The sequence below is a fragment of the Terrapene carolina genome, unplaced genomic scaffold, assembly GCF_002925995.2.
Source record: "Terrapene carolina triunguis isolate 2854851 unplaced genomic scaffold, T_m_triunguis-2.0 Scaffold612, whole genome shotgun sequence".
Lineage (NCBI taxonomy): Eukaryota > Metazoa > Chordata > Testudines > Emydidae > Terrapene > Terrapene triunguis.
Window position 1 is genome coordinate 269,947 of NW_020664963.1, and position 15,463 is coordinate 285,409.

General features: G+C 44.8%; 1 pseudogene; it reads left to right on the forward strand.

Annotated features, from left to right (window-relative positions):
- Positions 1–2,912: 2,912 nt before the first annotated feature.
- LOC112104545 lies at positions 2,913–6,037 on the forward strand (annotated as a pseudogene).
- Positions 6,038–15,463: the final 9,426 nt, after the last annotated feature.

Here is a 15,463-nt window from a genome sequence, read left to right on the forward strand (position 1 = left end):
CCTTAAAATTGAAAATAAAATTCAATTATGTATACATATATGGAGGCCCAGGTTGCAGGCTCATCGTTAAGGCTGAGATCCATTTTGCATTTAAAGCAGGAATGCAGCCTCCTTGTTATCCCAGGACAAAATAACCTGCACAGGAGTTTTATCATGGGGGTCAAATCACAGAAGAAACAGCTAATTTCACTGGGACCACAAAAATTAAAGCACAAGATTATGAAGAGGATTACAATGGGATAATCAGGAAGCTGCTGAGACTGGACCCATGTGCTAATTGGGTACAGGTGTTACTTAGCAGCTCCACAGGCTGCAAGTTCTATGGGCCCGTGATGCCTGGCACCAGGAATATTCCTGGCCCGGGGTCCGGCTCCAGCAATGTTTGAGACTGGGTTTCTCCCTCGGCCCAACCTGCCGCCCCCACGCGCCTCCCCCGCCCCCAGCGCATCCCAGAGCGATTTAAAATGGCCTGAGGCCCCCACCCACCACCGGCAGCGCAGCGGAACTGAGCAGCTTCCTGCCTGCTCGCTCCACGTGGCTGCCAGCCCCTCCCTGCGGGGTGGGTCGGGGCTGTGTCCACTTGTGCTGCTTCTGCCCCAATGACCCCTGCGGCCAATAGAAAACTGCAAGGGCAGTGCCTGGGTGTAACAGCACTAGGAGGCCCCTCAGCCCACCCTGCCTAGGAGCCCTGGGTAAGCGCTATTCCCCCCCGCCCCCTCCCCAATCCTGAACCCCCTCCCCCTTCCCACACACCCCCTTCTGCCCCCAAACTCCATCCCAGAGTCTGCACCCCTCAACCGCTCTTCCTGCACCCCCACCTCTGCCCCAGCCCGGAGTCTGCACCCCTCACCCCTCCTACACCCTCACCCCCTGCCCCAGCCCAGAGCCTGCCCCCAAACTCCCTGCCAGAGCCTGCACCACAGCCCTCTGCACCCTGCCATACCCAAACTCCCTCCCAGAGCCTTCACCCCCATACCCAGCCCAGAGCCTGCACCCCTCACCCCCTCCTGCACCACCACCCCTTGCCCCAACCCAGAGCCTACACCCAAACTCCATCCTAGAGCCTGCACCCCCACCCCCTCCTACACTCCCACCCTCTGCCTCAGCCCAGAGCCTGCACCCAGCACCCAAACTCCATCACAGAGCCTGCACCCCAGACCCCCTCCCCCACCCAAAGTCCCTCCCAGAGCCTGCAACCCTCCTGCACCCCAATCCCCTGCCCCAGCTCAGATTCTGAACCCCAGACCTCCTCCCCCCACCCAAACTCCCTCCCAGAGTCTTAGGCAGGTGGAGGGGGCGGAGTTTGAAAGGGTGGGTTCTGGGCACCACCAAAATTTCTACAAATCTGATGCCCCTGAGCAGCTCTGTGTTCTTGGGGAACCAGAGTGCAGTACCCAGCCTGTCTGACTCACGAAAACGCCCCCCCCCCGCGCTTGAACCAAAAGACTTACAAAAAACAATGAAAAGGCAGTAGGAGACACACCTAAACACTTGGGATAAGTATGACAGGATTAAGGAAACTCCCCTAGCCTCATTTGCATCAAAGATGGGAGAAGGAGGCATCTCCATTAGCATACAGAATGGAGAACAGAGATTCCAAGGCAAGAACTGCACTGAACTCTTGGACCAGAAAATCAGGGAAGCACGGCATCATGGGGGATCGCTGCTCCAGATGTTAATGAACCCACACCTGCACACACCCAGCTCAGTAGTTATCAGACCAATTCTAGTAATAAATCCCTTATTGGTATCCAAAATAATGAAGCTCCCTAATTGCATTGTGAGCTCCCTCCAAGGAACACTGCCCACAGCCAGGAATGATCAGCTCCCATATCTAGCCTGAACAAAACAACTTTGGTATTCTCCCTTGTTTATACATAAACAAATCTAGTGTTCTCCCTTGAACCATTGTTATTTCTGTACAAAAACTCCTATCCATGCTCAAGTAAGTGTTCTGATTCCTGGATCCAACATCGACATCAGTTCCATTGGGATTTCATCTTCTCCTGACTAATTGTGCTGGGGGCTCTGTCTGACTCCAGCACTCTGGACCCTCAGCTACCACCATCACCTGGGATCCCTGATCGATTCAAGCTTCATGGAATGGTGAGAACCCATCTCTCTCTCTCTCTCTCTCTCGGTATAGCCTTCTGACCCTAACTTGTGTGATCAGTTATAGTTTTGTAAACCTGACTTTTATAATCAAATTTAGGTTAGATTTAATATTATAACTGTTTTCTTTGTTTGGCTCCTCTATGGTTATTACCTGGCAATAAATAACTTTCATGATTAAGCTGGTTGCTTCTCTCTGTCTCTCTCTCCCCCTCATTGGTGTTTTTTGTTTCTTTGTTTGTTTCCTCATTTGCTCTCGCTCCTCATACCTAAGCTAAAAGATCCTTGCAGTGCCCAAAAATCTTGTGGGGTTTGCTCATCAAGTGGGTTACTACCAGAACAATTGTAATGTGAAAGTGGGGATAGAGATGTGCTGAACCAGGAACATACGAGGGTGGCAGATTTAAAGTGCTGCTTGACCCAGCCTGCTCAGGCATGCTCTATTCTGGTGCAGTAGAGATGGCATATGAGGGTGACAGTTTGGAAGTGCTGTTCGACCCAGCCTGCTGAGTCCAAGGACATATGAGAGTGACAGCTTGGAAGTGCTGATTAACCCAGTCCTCTCAGACACACTCTGTTAATGTGTATGTGTGTGTGTTCGTCTGATTTGGGGGCTGGAAAAACCCAGCCCTGGGGAACCTAGGTCCTGCAGAATAGCTCCATTGGGAGGGAACTTGCAGCAGGGAGAAGTAGAGCTCCATATGAGAACACAAATGACACAAGCTGTACATTGACAGAAGTACAGAACCACCCCCCTCCCCCAGAAGAGTTACCCTAATAAATGAGCATACCCCAAAGTAATGGGCAAATCTGGTAACACAGGCCTTGAAGTCCATGAGAGATGCACAGTGCAATGAGTTCCCTACAGGAAATACTCTGTAGTTACTAAGTACCCAAAGAAATATAATTACATTATAGAGGCTCTATGAGAAAATATTGTTATCCTCAGTCAGGCAATACACCGGCATCCGGGGGATGATGGAGGATGTTTAGCAGGTCTCCAAACCGAACAAGTTTCCAAGGAACATGGAGGTGTGACCGTGCTAAGGAACTACAACTATGGTGGAAAGCTAGATGATGAGAAATACCAGGAAGAGCAGAATCTGCATGTAACAGAGACTGAGATCCTACCAGGGTGAAAGTGGTGATGAATATTTGGTTTCCTCTTCCTTCACTGAACATCTAGATAAATGAAATAAATGAGTAGCAAGGAGAAGATTATAAAATACAAGCAAAATGTAGTAACACCTGTTTAATCTTTCTCACAAATGTGTCACTGTTATATTCTTCTTCTGTTATCTGTTTGCTATATTCACCCGTCTATCATCTTTGAACTTAAACTCTAGGGGCCAGATTTTTCATAGGTTCCAAGGCCATAGTGGACCACTATGATCATCTAATCTGACCTCCTGTATAACACAGGCTGGAGAACTGCCCCAAAGTAATTCCTTTCAGAACTTTTAAAGATATGTAGGCACCTAGTTGGATTTTCAAAACCATCTAGGGGCACATTGATTTTAATTGGTGTTAGACACCTGGACCTTTTTGAAATGCAGCAAGCCCCCTAAATACATTATGATGATGATTAGGAATAGGAGGATTTACAGCAAAATTCACAGGACCAGCAGAAGATCTTTGTTACCCATGGGTCAATGTGTGTACCTGATCATCAGAAGATATGAGTCTGTTACCATCATAGATAACCAGGCCTGGCACTTTAGAGCAACTTGCAATAGTTTAAACTTTCAACTTTGTGGGTCCCAGTTTCAAACCTCAGTGGGTTGTTTAAGATGGTGCCCATCTCATGTGCATCACATAAGTCCCATTCATCCTTTTAGGATTTGGGAATATCCCTGAACTGCAGCCCTTTCCCTTCCTGTTGTTTGTAGTGATCTATATTGTGACTGTCTCTGGGAGCATCCTCATTGTTGCACTAGTTGTCACTGATTAGCACCTTCACACCCCCATGTACTTCTTTTTGGGGAACTTGCCCTGTATGGAGATCTCCTACACCTCCACCATCCTACTCAGGCTGTGGCCAGTCTCCTGACTGGGGACAGAACCATTTCTGTTAAGGGCTGTATTATGCAATTATATTTATTTTGTGTCATGTCATCTACAGATTCTCTGCTGCTCGCTTCAATGTCTTATGATCGGTGTGACGGTGCCCCCCATAAGTCTTTATGGAAATATGCTTATGAATGTATATATATGACACAACTGGAATATGTTTCATGCTACAGATGCTTTGTAACATATCTATGTAAAGGTTATGATCTACTGAATCGATTAATAATATTTGTATGCATGTATCATCTTTTGTATTCGAAGTTATAAATATTGGCTTGTTTGATTCTAAGTAAGTTTTAGTGAAGCAATTGGTCAGCTTCCTGAGAAAAGACCATTCTCAGTACGTGCCCAGTCAAGAAGCCCTTAAGCCAACAATGAACTTGGAAATGCCAATCCACATCTGGGCTTTCCCAGGAATGTGGCTTGGCTGGTAAGGAACTCAGTCGTGCATGGACATGTGACTTGCCCCAGTGATTCCAAAACTCCATTTTGTAGCTAGACTTTGCATAGGAGAGAGAGGGGGTCTCCATCCACAAGAGAAAGTCCATTTAAACCCCTGGGAGACCCCTCCATTTTGTCTTCAAATGGCTAAAGAGATAGCATCTCCACCCCAAGGATATCTGAAAGGAACTGGAACAAAGGACAGTAACTACAGGGGGTGTGAGTGATTGCTGGACCCAGACTAGAAGGAGACTAGTCTGTAAAAGGAAGCTTACTGGATGAAGTTTTTATCTGTATTCAGTTTCTTAGACATAAACCTGCATGTTCTATTTTATTTTGCTTGGTAATTCACTTTGTTCTGTCTGTTACTACCTGGAACCACTTAAATCCTACTTTCTATATTTAATAAAATCACTTTTTACTTATTAATTAACCCAGAGTATGTATTAATACCTGGGGGGGGGGGCAAACAGCTGTGCATATCTCCCTATCAGTGTTATAGAGGGTGAAGCTTTATACAGGGTAAAACAGATTGATTTGAGTTTGGACCCCATTGGGAGTTGGACATCTGAGTGTTAAAGACAGGAACCCATCTGTAAGTTGCTTTCAGTTAAGCCTACAGCTGTTAGGGGATGTCGTTCAGACCCTGGGTCTGGGTTTGCAGCAGGCTAGCGGGTCTGGCTCAAACCAGGCAAGGCACTGAAGTCCTAGGCTGCCAGAGCAGGAAAGCAGGGGCAGAAGTAATCTTGGCACATCATTTGGCAGCCCCAAAGGGGTTTCTCTGATCCAACCTGTCACAACTGGTATTTAGCAATATACAATCCACTCTGTTATGGTGCTCTGATGAATGGCAGTGTTTGTTTCCAGCAAGCAGCAGGGTCCTGGATAAGTAGCTTTCTGGGCTGCACCATAGTAAATATTTTCTTGTTCCAATTAACTTTCTGTGATTCCAAAGACATTGACTATTTCTTTTGTGATTTTTCACCCATGATAAAGCTGTCCTGTGTTGACACCCAGACTCTGCAACTGTTGACATTCCTATTGCTGCCATAGGGGCACTTGTGCCCTTTCTACTGACCCTGACATCCTACATTTGTATCATCTCCACCATCCTGAGAATCCCACTACCGGGTGCAAAAAGTCCTTTTCCTCCTGCTCCTCTCACCTCATTGTGCTTACAGTTTTCTATGGGACCGTGATAATTATCTGTGTGTTTCCAACAGCCAACACTCCCAAGATCCTACACAAACTATTCTCTCTCTTCTACACAGTCCTGACTCCCATGATCAATCCTGTCATCTGCAGCATGAGAAACAAGGAGGTCAATGAGCCCCTGAGAAAAGCTATTCTTAAGCTGGTTGCTTTCAGAAACCGGCATAGAAGCTTAAAGGATGCTGAAAGAAGCTTAGGTTAAAGAAGCTTAGCATATAGCAAAATAGAGATGAACTTATATACTTTATTATACATTACCCATTTGAGTCCTTGAGAACAGGTACACCCCTTATTGACCTTACTTCATCTTTCTTTCTTTCTTTCTTTCGGAAACTGTGCTTTTTTCCAGCACTCTGTTTCCGTCATCCGTATACGAACACTAGTGCCCAAATTCTGCAAGGAGCTTAAAATGTTTTGAGTGGTTCTGGGTCTCTTCTAATCCCTCTGAAACCAATGACATTCATTCTCCACTGATTAGGATCCTCTGTTGTCAATGACGCCTCTGAAATGTAAGTGAAAACTGTTGCCACCACATTGAGCGGAGAACTTCGTTTGAGCAGTATTCTATGCAGATCTGTAGCTGGGTAAACAAAAAATGAAAGTCTGTGGAGGGTTGGGAGTCTCAATGCCCTGCCATGTGAAATCTCCTGCCTGTTCATACATCTTTGCAGGGTCAAGGCAACATTAAAATATCTATTTCTATATTGATACTGATATAAATTTAGATATTGATAGAGATATATAAAATGCAAAGATAAGGTGTATTACCAAAATTTTCAAAGCTCTCTCTCCCATGCAAATAAAAAGAAATGAATGAATTAAAATGAATAGGAAATGAGCACCAAAAAGCACTGGGCAACTTTTCAAATCTCAGCCTATATAGTGTAACATGGGCCTCCCTCACCACAGACAGAAATGCGTTATTTGCATAAAAACCTTTACCACCAAAGTTTGGCAAAAAATGAATTAAAGAATAAAATGTCACTAAGTCTCCCTGGTGCTTTTGTTCTTCCTCTACATTTTTGGGCCAAAATATATCGTAATTCCCCTTTCTCTTTGTAATTGGTTAGATGCCCATTGCTCCCCTGACCACCCACCCACATTCATAGACGGGGGTATATGTAGTTTGAGGTCTCATGTATCAGGCTTTGTTTGGATGAATTATTGATTTGGTCAGCCAGAAGTGATTCATGAATTTAACTCAAATTAGCTGAATATTTTCATCAAAAAGCAATCAAAATCTTTCAGGACTTAGGTGCGGGGCAGCAACCCGCCCCCATTATAACATTTAAACTTGTGGTTAAAGCACTCATGTAGAGTGTGTGTGTGTGTGTGTGCATGTGTTAGACCCACTTTCAATATCCCCCCTGCCTGATGGGTGTGGGGGGGAAGTCTTCAGTCTCCCACATTGCAAACAAGTGCACTGGCCTATGGAATTCTCTCCGCAGAAGCTCTCTCTCTCTCTCCTGTTAAAGTGATTCCATTGGGTATAAATAATTAAATAGTCATTGAAACACGGAGTTGAACTTCGATCTCCTGCAGCCAAAGTGTGCGTCTTAACTACTAGACTACACAGTCATCCTTGGACTTGCTTTTTAGCCCAATGACTATTGATTCTCATCATGAATGTCACAGACTTATTCATCCTTATGCAGAGTGTGGCATATTGAAAACTGTGTTTAAATTACAAGCTGTCATTCTGAGTGTAAGGGGATTTTCTGGTCCCACTTGCAGACTGGAGATCTCTGTACGGAAACATATGTGTGACATTGCACTCCATATGCTTTATGAAAATATGCTTATGAATGTGAATATGATGTAACTGGAATATACTTTATGCAAAAAGTCTCTTGTAAGGTATCATTACAAAGCTTATAATCTACTGAGTGTGTTCATTCTATTTGTTTGCATGTATTATTTCTCTGTCTGGAGTAAGAAGAATAAGATATAAACTTGTATTACTGATATAAATATATTAAGTGGAAGCCATTAGGGGTGCTTCAGAATCAATGAACTGTAAATGGCTCTGTTTACTTGCAATCCTTTCTTTGTATCATAGAATCATAGAATATCAGGGTTGGAAGGGACCTCAGGAGGTCATCTAGTCCAACCCCCTGCTCAAAGCAGGACCAATCCCCAACTATGTGTGGGCCAGTCCGGGAAGAATGGAAACTAGGGTCTCACAGGACATGTGACCATGTCACATGATATGGAATCCATCTTAAATCTGGTACTTTTCCATTTAGAAGGAGAGGTGGGGACCCAGAGAGACAAAAGATTCCCTCCTTGTGCCAAAGCTATAAAAGGGGGTGGAACAGGACAAAGGGGCCAGTCATGAAAACATCCCTGCTTACCACCTAAGATGTCTGCTGGAACTAACAAGGACTGTACCCAGGAAAAGGATTGGGCCCAGACTAAGAAGGAGTCTAGTCTGTGAAAGGCTTATTGGACCATCTCTGAGGGTGAGACCTTACCTGTAATCAGTTTCTTAATGTACTAGGTTTGACTTGCATGTTTTTGCTTCATTTTGCTTGGTGATTTACTTTGTTCTGTCTGTTATTACTTGAAACCACTTAAATCCTACTTTTTATACTTAATAAAATCAGTTTTGTTTATTAATGAACCCAGAGTAAGTGACTAATACCTGGGGGAGCAAACAGTTGTGCATATCTCTCTATAAGTGTTATAGAGGGCGGTCAATTTATGAGCTTACCCTGTATAAGCGTTATAAAGAGTAAAATGGATTTATTTGGGGTTTGGATCCCATTGGAACTGGGTGTCTCGGTGCTGGAGAGGTAACTTGCTGAGCTCTTTTTGGTTTAAGTCTGCAGCATTGGGGGTGTGGCCCACACCCTGGGTCTGTGTTGCAGCAGGCTAGCGTGTCTGGATCAACAAGTCAGGGTTCTGGAATCCCAAGCTGGTGGGGAAAATGGGCTCAGAGGTAATTTCAGCACATCAGGTGACAGTCCCAAGGGGGTCTCTGGGTCCGAACCCATCTGGTTGTTGTGAGTCATTCTGCATCCAACCAGGCTAGAGTAAGGCCTCTCTGTTCTAGGGAGCATCCTGCTTTGTCCCACAGTTTTTGTGTTTTTGCATCGTATGGGTCTGAATTCTAAGAAATAAAGGAACATTTGCCTATATTTTCACTCTGCCCCTTTTTCTCTTAACTTTAACATGACACATCCCCACCATCCTCCTAATCCCTTCCACCACTAGGAAACAAAAGGCCTTTTCCACCTGCTCCTCCCACCTCCCACCTGTTCTATGGGACTTTGATTATTGTCTACATGTTACCAAAGTCCAACTCACCGAGAGACGTGAACAAGGGGTTACATCTCTTCTAAACAGTCCTGACTCCCCTGTTCAGTCCCCTCTTCTACAGCCTGCAAAAGACAAAGGTAAAGGAGGCCCTGAGTAATTCTGTGGGTAAACTTGTGCCATGCACATGAATTCAGAGAGTCCATGTGAATGATTTTTTTTTTAATGTAAAAGAAAGGGGGATAAGTTCTGCAGGTTTAATGAATCAGAGAGGTATAGCTTAATGGCTTCTAACTTCTTTATTGTTTTCCTCTTGATTAATCAGGCTATGGTGGTAGAAAATGAGGATGATGTGATTGGTTTCACTCATGAAGATCCTTCAATATGTAATAAACTACAGTGTGCACATCTCCACCTCTGTAACTATCAGAGGTAGCTGAGAAATTCAATGAGAACCAATGAAAATCAGCATCATGAATTCAGGTGGAACATTTTTTAAATATGGGTTTCCAAAGTTAATTTCCACAGCCAAATACTAATGTAGGAACCTAAATATCATGAATCCAGGATTGTAAATCTTTCTGGGAACACTTAACTCTACCGCTTCAGCATAGAATAATAAAATCATAGAATATCAGGGTTGGAAAGGAGGTCATCTAGTCCAACCCCCTGCTCAAAGCAGGACCGATCCCCAACTAAATCATCTCAGCCAGGGTTTTGTCAAGCCTGACCTTAAAAACGTCTAAGGAAGGGGATTCCACCACCTCCCTAGGTAACCCATTCCAGTGCTTCACCACCCTCCTAGTGAAATAGTGTTTCCTAATATCCAACCTAGACCTCCTCCACTGCAACTTGAGACCTTTACTCCTTGTTCTGTCATCTACTACCACTGAGAACAGTCTAGATCAGGGATCGGCAACCTTTGGCATGCAGCTCACCAGGGTAAGCACCCTGGTGGGCCGGGCTGGTTTGTTTATCTGCCGCGTCCGCAGGTTCAGCCGATCGCAGCTCCAACTCGCCGCTCCAGGCCAATGGGAGCTGCGGGAAGCGGCGGCCAGCACATCCCTCCTCCCGCATCGCTTCCCGCAGGTCCCATTGGCCTGGAGCGGCGAACCGCAGCCAGTGGGAGCCATGATTGCCCGAACCTGCCGACGCGGCAGGTAAACAAACCGGCCCGGCCCGCCAGGGTGCTTACCCTGGTGAGCCACGTGCCAAAGGTTGCCGATCCCTGGTCTAGATCCATCCTCTTTTGAACCCTCTTTCAGGTAGTTGAAAGCAGCTATCAAATCCCCCCTCAGTCTTCTCTTCTGCAGACTAAATAATCTTATTTCCCTCAGCATCTCCTCATAAGTCATGTGCTCCAGCCCCCTAATCATTTTTCTTGCCCTCCGCTGGACTCTTTCCAATTTTTCCACATCCTTCTTGTAGTGTGGGGTCCGAAACTGGACACAGTACTCCAGATGAGGCCTCACCAATGTTGAATAGAGGGGAATTATCACGTCCCTTGATCTGCTGGCAATGGTCCTACTTATACAGTCCAAAATGCCATTATCCTTCTTGGCAACAAGGGTGTGACGTTGCACTCTATATGATTTTATAATTTTATGCTAATGAGTGAATATAATGTAACTGAAATATGCTTCAGGCAAAAGGTCTCTTGTAAGTTATCATTACAAAGCTTATAATCTACTGAGTGTGGTCATCCTATTTGTATAAATGTATCACGCTTGTATCTGAAACTAGAAATATGAAATATAACTCTGAGGGCCTATTGTAATTATGCAAAGTGTGGGCTATTAATGGTGGTTGGGAATCTTGATGGCTCCCATCAACCAGGACAATTGACTGTGGTTGGCTGTGTTTGTAGGCAAGCCTTCCTGTGAGTCAGGCTGGGAGGAATGAAGGCTTGAACTCTTACAGTGACATGTGATCATGTCACCTGAACTGGAATCCATCTTTAACCTGGTGTCTTTCCATTGAGAAGGAGGGGGTGGGAATCCAGAGAGGGACAAAGGATTCCCACTTTATGCAAAAGACATATAAATGGGTGGAACAGAACAAAGGTGAGAGCCATCATAAATAATCCCCTAGCTACCACCTGAGCTGGAACAAGAGCTGTACCAGGGGAAAGAATTGTGCCCAGGACTGGAGGTGTCCAGTCTGAGGATAAAACTCATTAAAGCATCTCTAAGGGTGAGATTATCTGTATTTAGTTTGAATAGACATAGATTTGCATGTTTTATTTTATTTTGCTTGGTAATTTACTTTGTTCTGTCTGTTACTACCTGGAACCACTTAAATCCTACTATGTGTATTTAATAAAATCACTTTTTACTTATTAATTAACCCAGAGTATGTATTCATACTTCGGGGGGGGGGGGCAAACAGCTGTGCATATCTCTCTATCAGTGTTATAGAGGGTGAAGAATTTATGCGTTTACCTTGTATAAGCTTTATACAGGGTAAAATGGATTTATTTGGGGTTAAACCCCATTGGGAGTTGGGCATCTGAGTGTTAAAGACAAGAACACTTCTGTAAGCTGCTTTCAGGTAAGACTACAGCTGTTAGGGTACAAGATTCAGACCTGGGTCTGGGTTTACAGCAGGCTAGCGGGTCTGGCTCAAACCAGGCAGGGCACTGAAGTCCTAAGCTGACGGGGTAGGAAAGCATGGGCAGAAGTAGTCTTGGCGCATCAGTTGGCAGCTCCCAAGGGGGGTTCTGTGATCTAACCCATCACACATACTTCTTTAACATGCTGGCAAGAATTCTGTGGGAGACTGTATCAAAAGCTTTGCTAAAATCAAGGAGCAACACGTCCATTGATTTCCCCTCATCCACAGAGCCAGTTATCTCATCATCGAAGGCAATTAGGTTAGTCAGGCATCACTTGCCCTTGCTGAATCCATGCTGACTGTTCCTGATCACTTTCCTCTCCTCAAAAGGCTTCAAAATAGATTCCTTGAGGGCCTGCTCCATGATTTTTCCAGGGACTGAGGTGAGGCTGACTGGCCTGTAGTTTCCCGGATTCTCCTTCTAACCTATTTTAAAGATGGGCACTACATTATCCTTTTTCCAGTTATCCGGGACCTCTCCCTGATTGCCATAGATTCAGTATTCTCATATTTTCAAATAAGGTAGGCAAATCTCTACATTCACATATCTCCGTTCTTCAGGGCAAATCTAGGGTGATGAACAAAGACAGTCATGAAATGATGTTTTTGATTTAGGGCATTTGAGGTTTTTTTCTACAGTCCCCCCAGAAAGAAGTGAAGTCCTCTAACCAGCAGGCTATAGAGTCACTCTTCCCCTAGTTATCCAGCATGAAACCACTTCAACTGGAGAGACAGAGGAAGTCTCACATACCACAATACCCTATTGCCCAGTGGTGAGGACACTCACCTGAGAAGTAGCATAGCCTTGTTCAAATACCTCCTTTTCCCCTTCCAACAGAGGGAGAACTTGAACCAGGGATCTCTGATATAATAGAATCATATAATATTAGGGTTGCAAGAGACATCAGGAAGTCATCTAGTCCTACCCCCTGCTCAAAGCAGGACCAACACCAACTAAATCATCCCAGCCAAGGCTTTGTAAAGCCAGGCCTTTAAAACCTCTAAGGATGGAGATTGCACCACCTACCTAGGTAACCCATTCCAGTGCTTCACCACCCTCCTAGTGAAATAGTGTTTCCTAATATCTAACCTAGACTTCCCACACTGCAACTTGCGACCATTGCTTCTTGTTCTGTCATCTGCCACCACTGAGAACAGCCTAGCTCCATCCTCCTTGGAAGCCCCCTTCAGGTAGTTGAAGGCTGCTATCAAATTCCTCCTCACTCCTCCCTCAGCCTCTCCTCATAAGTCATGGGCCCCAGCCCCCTAATCATTTTTGTTGCCCTCCGCTGGACTGTCTCCAATTTTTCCACATCCCTTCTGTAGTGGGGGGACCAAAACTGGACACAATACTCCAGGTGTGGCCAAACCAGTGCCGAATAGAGGGGAATAATCACTTACCTTGATCTGCCATCAGTGCTCCTACTAATACAGCCCAATATGCCGTTGGCCTTCTTGGCAACAAGGGCACACTGCTGACTTATATTCAGCTTCTCGTCCACTGTAATCCCCAGGTCCTTTTCTGCAGAACTGCTGCTTAGCCATTCGGTCCCCAGCCTGTAGTGGTGCATGGGATTCTTCCTTCCTACGTGCAGGACTCTGCACTTGTCCTTGTTGAACCTCATCTGATTTCTTTTGGCCCAATCCTCCAATTTGTCTAGGTCACTCTTGACCCTATCACTACCCTCCAGCAATATCCCAACTGAGTACCCTAACCACTGTGCTAAAAGTGATAAAGGATTCCCTCCTTCCACCCACATTTTTTATGTGAGCTCACCTACGAGATTGGGCCCCTTAGGTGAGTTAGCTGGAGGAACTCTGGGTTGTATGTATCTGGATGCCTGGTTTGAGGCTGCAGTGTGCATGCCCAGAGACAGAAACCTAGACACCATAGGGAATTTCACTGCAAAAAGTAGGATGCAAGTTGAGTTTAGATGCCTACAGAGTTTGGGAGAAGCTGAGTGGAGATTTAGAGAATCCTATTGGAGCCCAATTCTGGGATTTTGGCACCTATAGTGGTTAGAAGCCAAAGTCTATTTTTTTATATCTCGCCTCCTGCTGCTTTTGAAAATCTCACTTGGTTCCTATTTGTTTTGTTTTTGAGTGCAGTTATATATATAAAAAAAATCTACATTTGCAAGTTGCACTTTCACAATACAGAGATGTCACTACAGTATGAGGTGAACTGAAAAATAATATTTCTTTTGTTTATATTTTTTATTGTGCAATTTTATTTGTAATGAAAAATAATAATGTAAATTAGGCACTGTACACTTTGTATTTGTGTAGTAATTGAAATCAATATATTTGAAAATGTGGAAAAACATCCACAAATATTTATATTAAATTTCAGTTGGTGTTGTATTATTGTTTAACAGTGTGATTAAAACTGTGATTAATTGCAATTAATTTTTTTAATTTTGTGATTAATCTTGTGTATGTTTTTAATAATTTAACAGCCCTAGTTCTGACATAAAATTCTAACTTTAGAGGGGAGAAGAAAAGTTCTCGACTTACCTATTTTACCAGGCATTACTGGTACAATAACAGAAAGGGAAGGTTATTGATACAATAAGGGATTTGGTCCAAAATCCAATGAAGTCAATGAATTTCTACCAATTAATTTGAACATAGGGCTGGCAAAAAATGGGCTGCTGAAATTTCCTTTGGACTGAAAATTGGGGGGTTGATTAAACAAATATTTTAATGGAAAGTCTCTGCTATCCAGTAAGGAAGTGGTTTTGAAACACGAGTAGGGTAAGACAGGAGCAGCCACAAAGGAAATGGCGGATACACAGAGCCTCAATGGGGACTCATGATCTCTGTGTGTTGAAGGTAGAAATGGGAGAGGCACAAAAATACCATGGCCTGGGGACAGAGTGGAGGGCCCTGGAATAGGTGAGGGGGAATGAAGGGGCATAGAGAACCCCTGGCACCGGGAGGGAAATGAGGGACAATAGAATGGGTGAGGAGGGAACAAGTGGGTACACAGAGAAAAGTGGTGGAAACCTCGTGGCCTGAGAGTTAAAATAAATAAATAAATAGGGTAAATCACTAAAACATACACTCAAAGAAATAATGATGTATTTACTAGGTGATGGAATAATATCTATGAACTGGTAATGGAGATGCTGCCAAAAAGAGGCTGCCAGACAACTCTCCAATACCAAATTCTACAGGACACTTTCCTCAGATCCCACTGAGGAATATACTAAGGGTATGTCTACACTACGAGGGTAGTTCGATTTCACTTAAATCGAATATGTGGAATCGATATTGCAAAATCGAACGTGTGTGTCCACACTAAGGAGAGTAATTCGACTTTGTGAGTCCACACTAACGGGGCGAGCGTCGATATTGGAAGCGGTGCACTGTGGGCAGCTATCCCACAGTTCCCGCAGTCCCCGCTGCCCATTGGAATTCTGGGTCGAGCCGCCAATGCCTTCTGGGTAAAAAAATGTGTCGTCATCCGTCCGTCACTAACGCCCTCCCTCCCTCCATGAAAGCGGCGGCGGGAAATCAGTTCGCGCACTTTTCTGGTCAGTGACAGCGCGGACGCCACAGCACTGCGATCATGGATCACGCTGCGACCATCTCTGCAGTTGTGGCCGTTCTCAACGCCTCGCAGCTTATCATACACCTTTCCCTGAGGCAGATGCAGAGAAATCAGGCGAGGAGGCTACGGCACCGCCGTGATGGCCTGAAGTCGGAGAGTAGCACAGAGCTGTCAGAAACCACGAGCCCCAGCGTCCAGGAC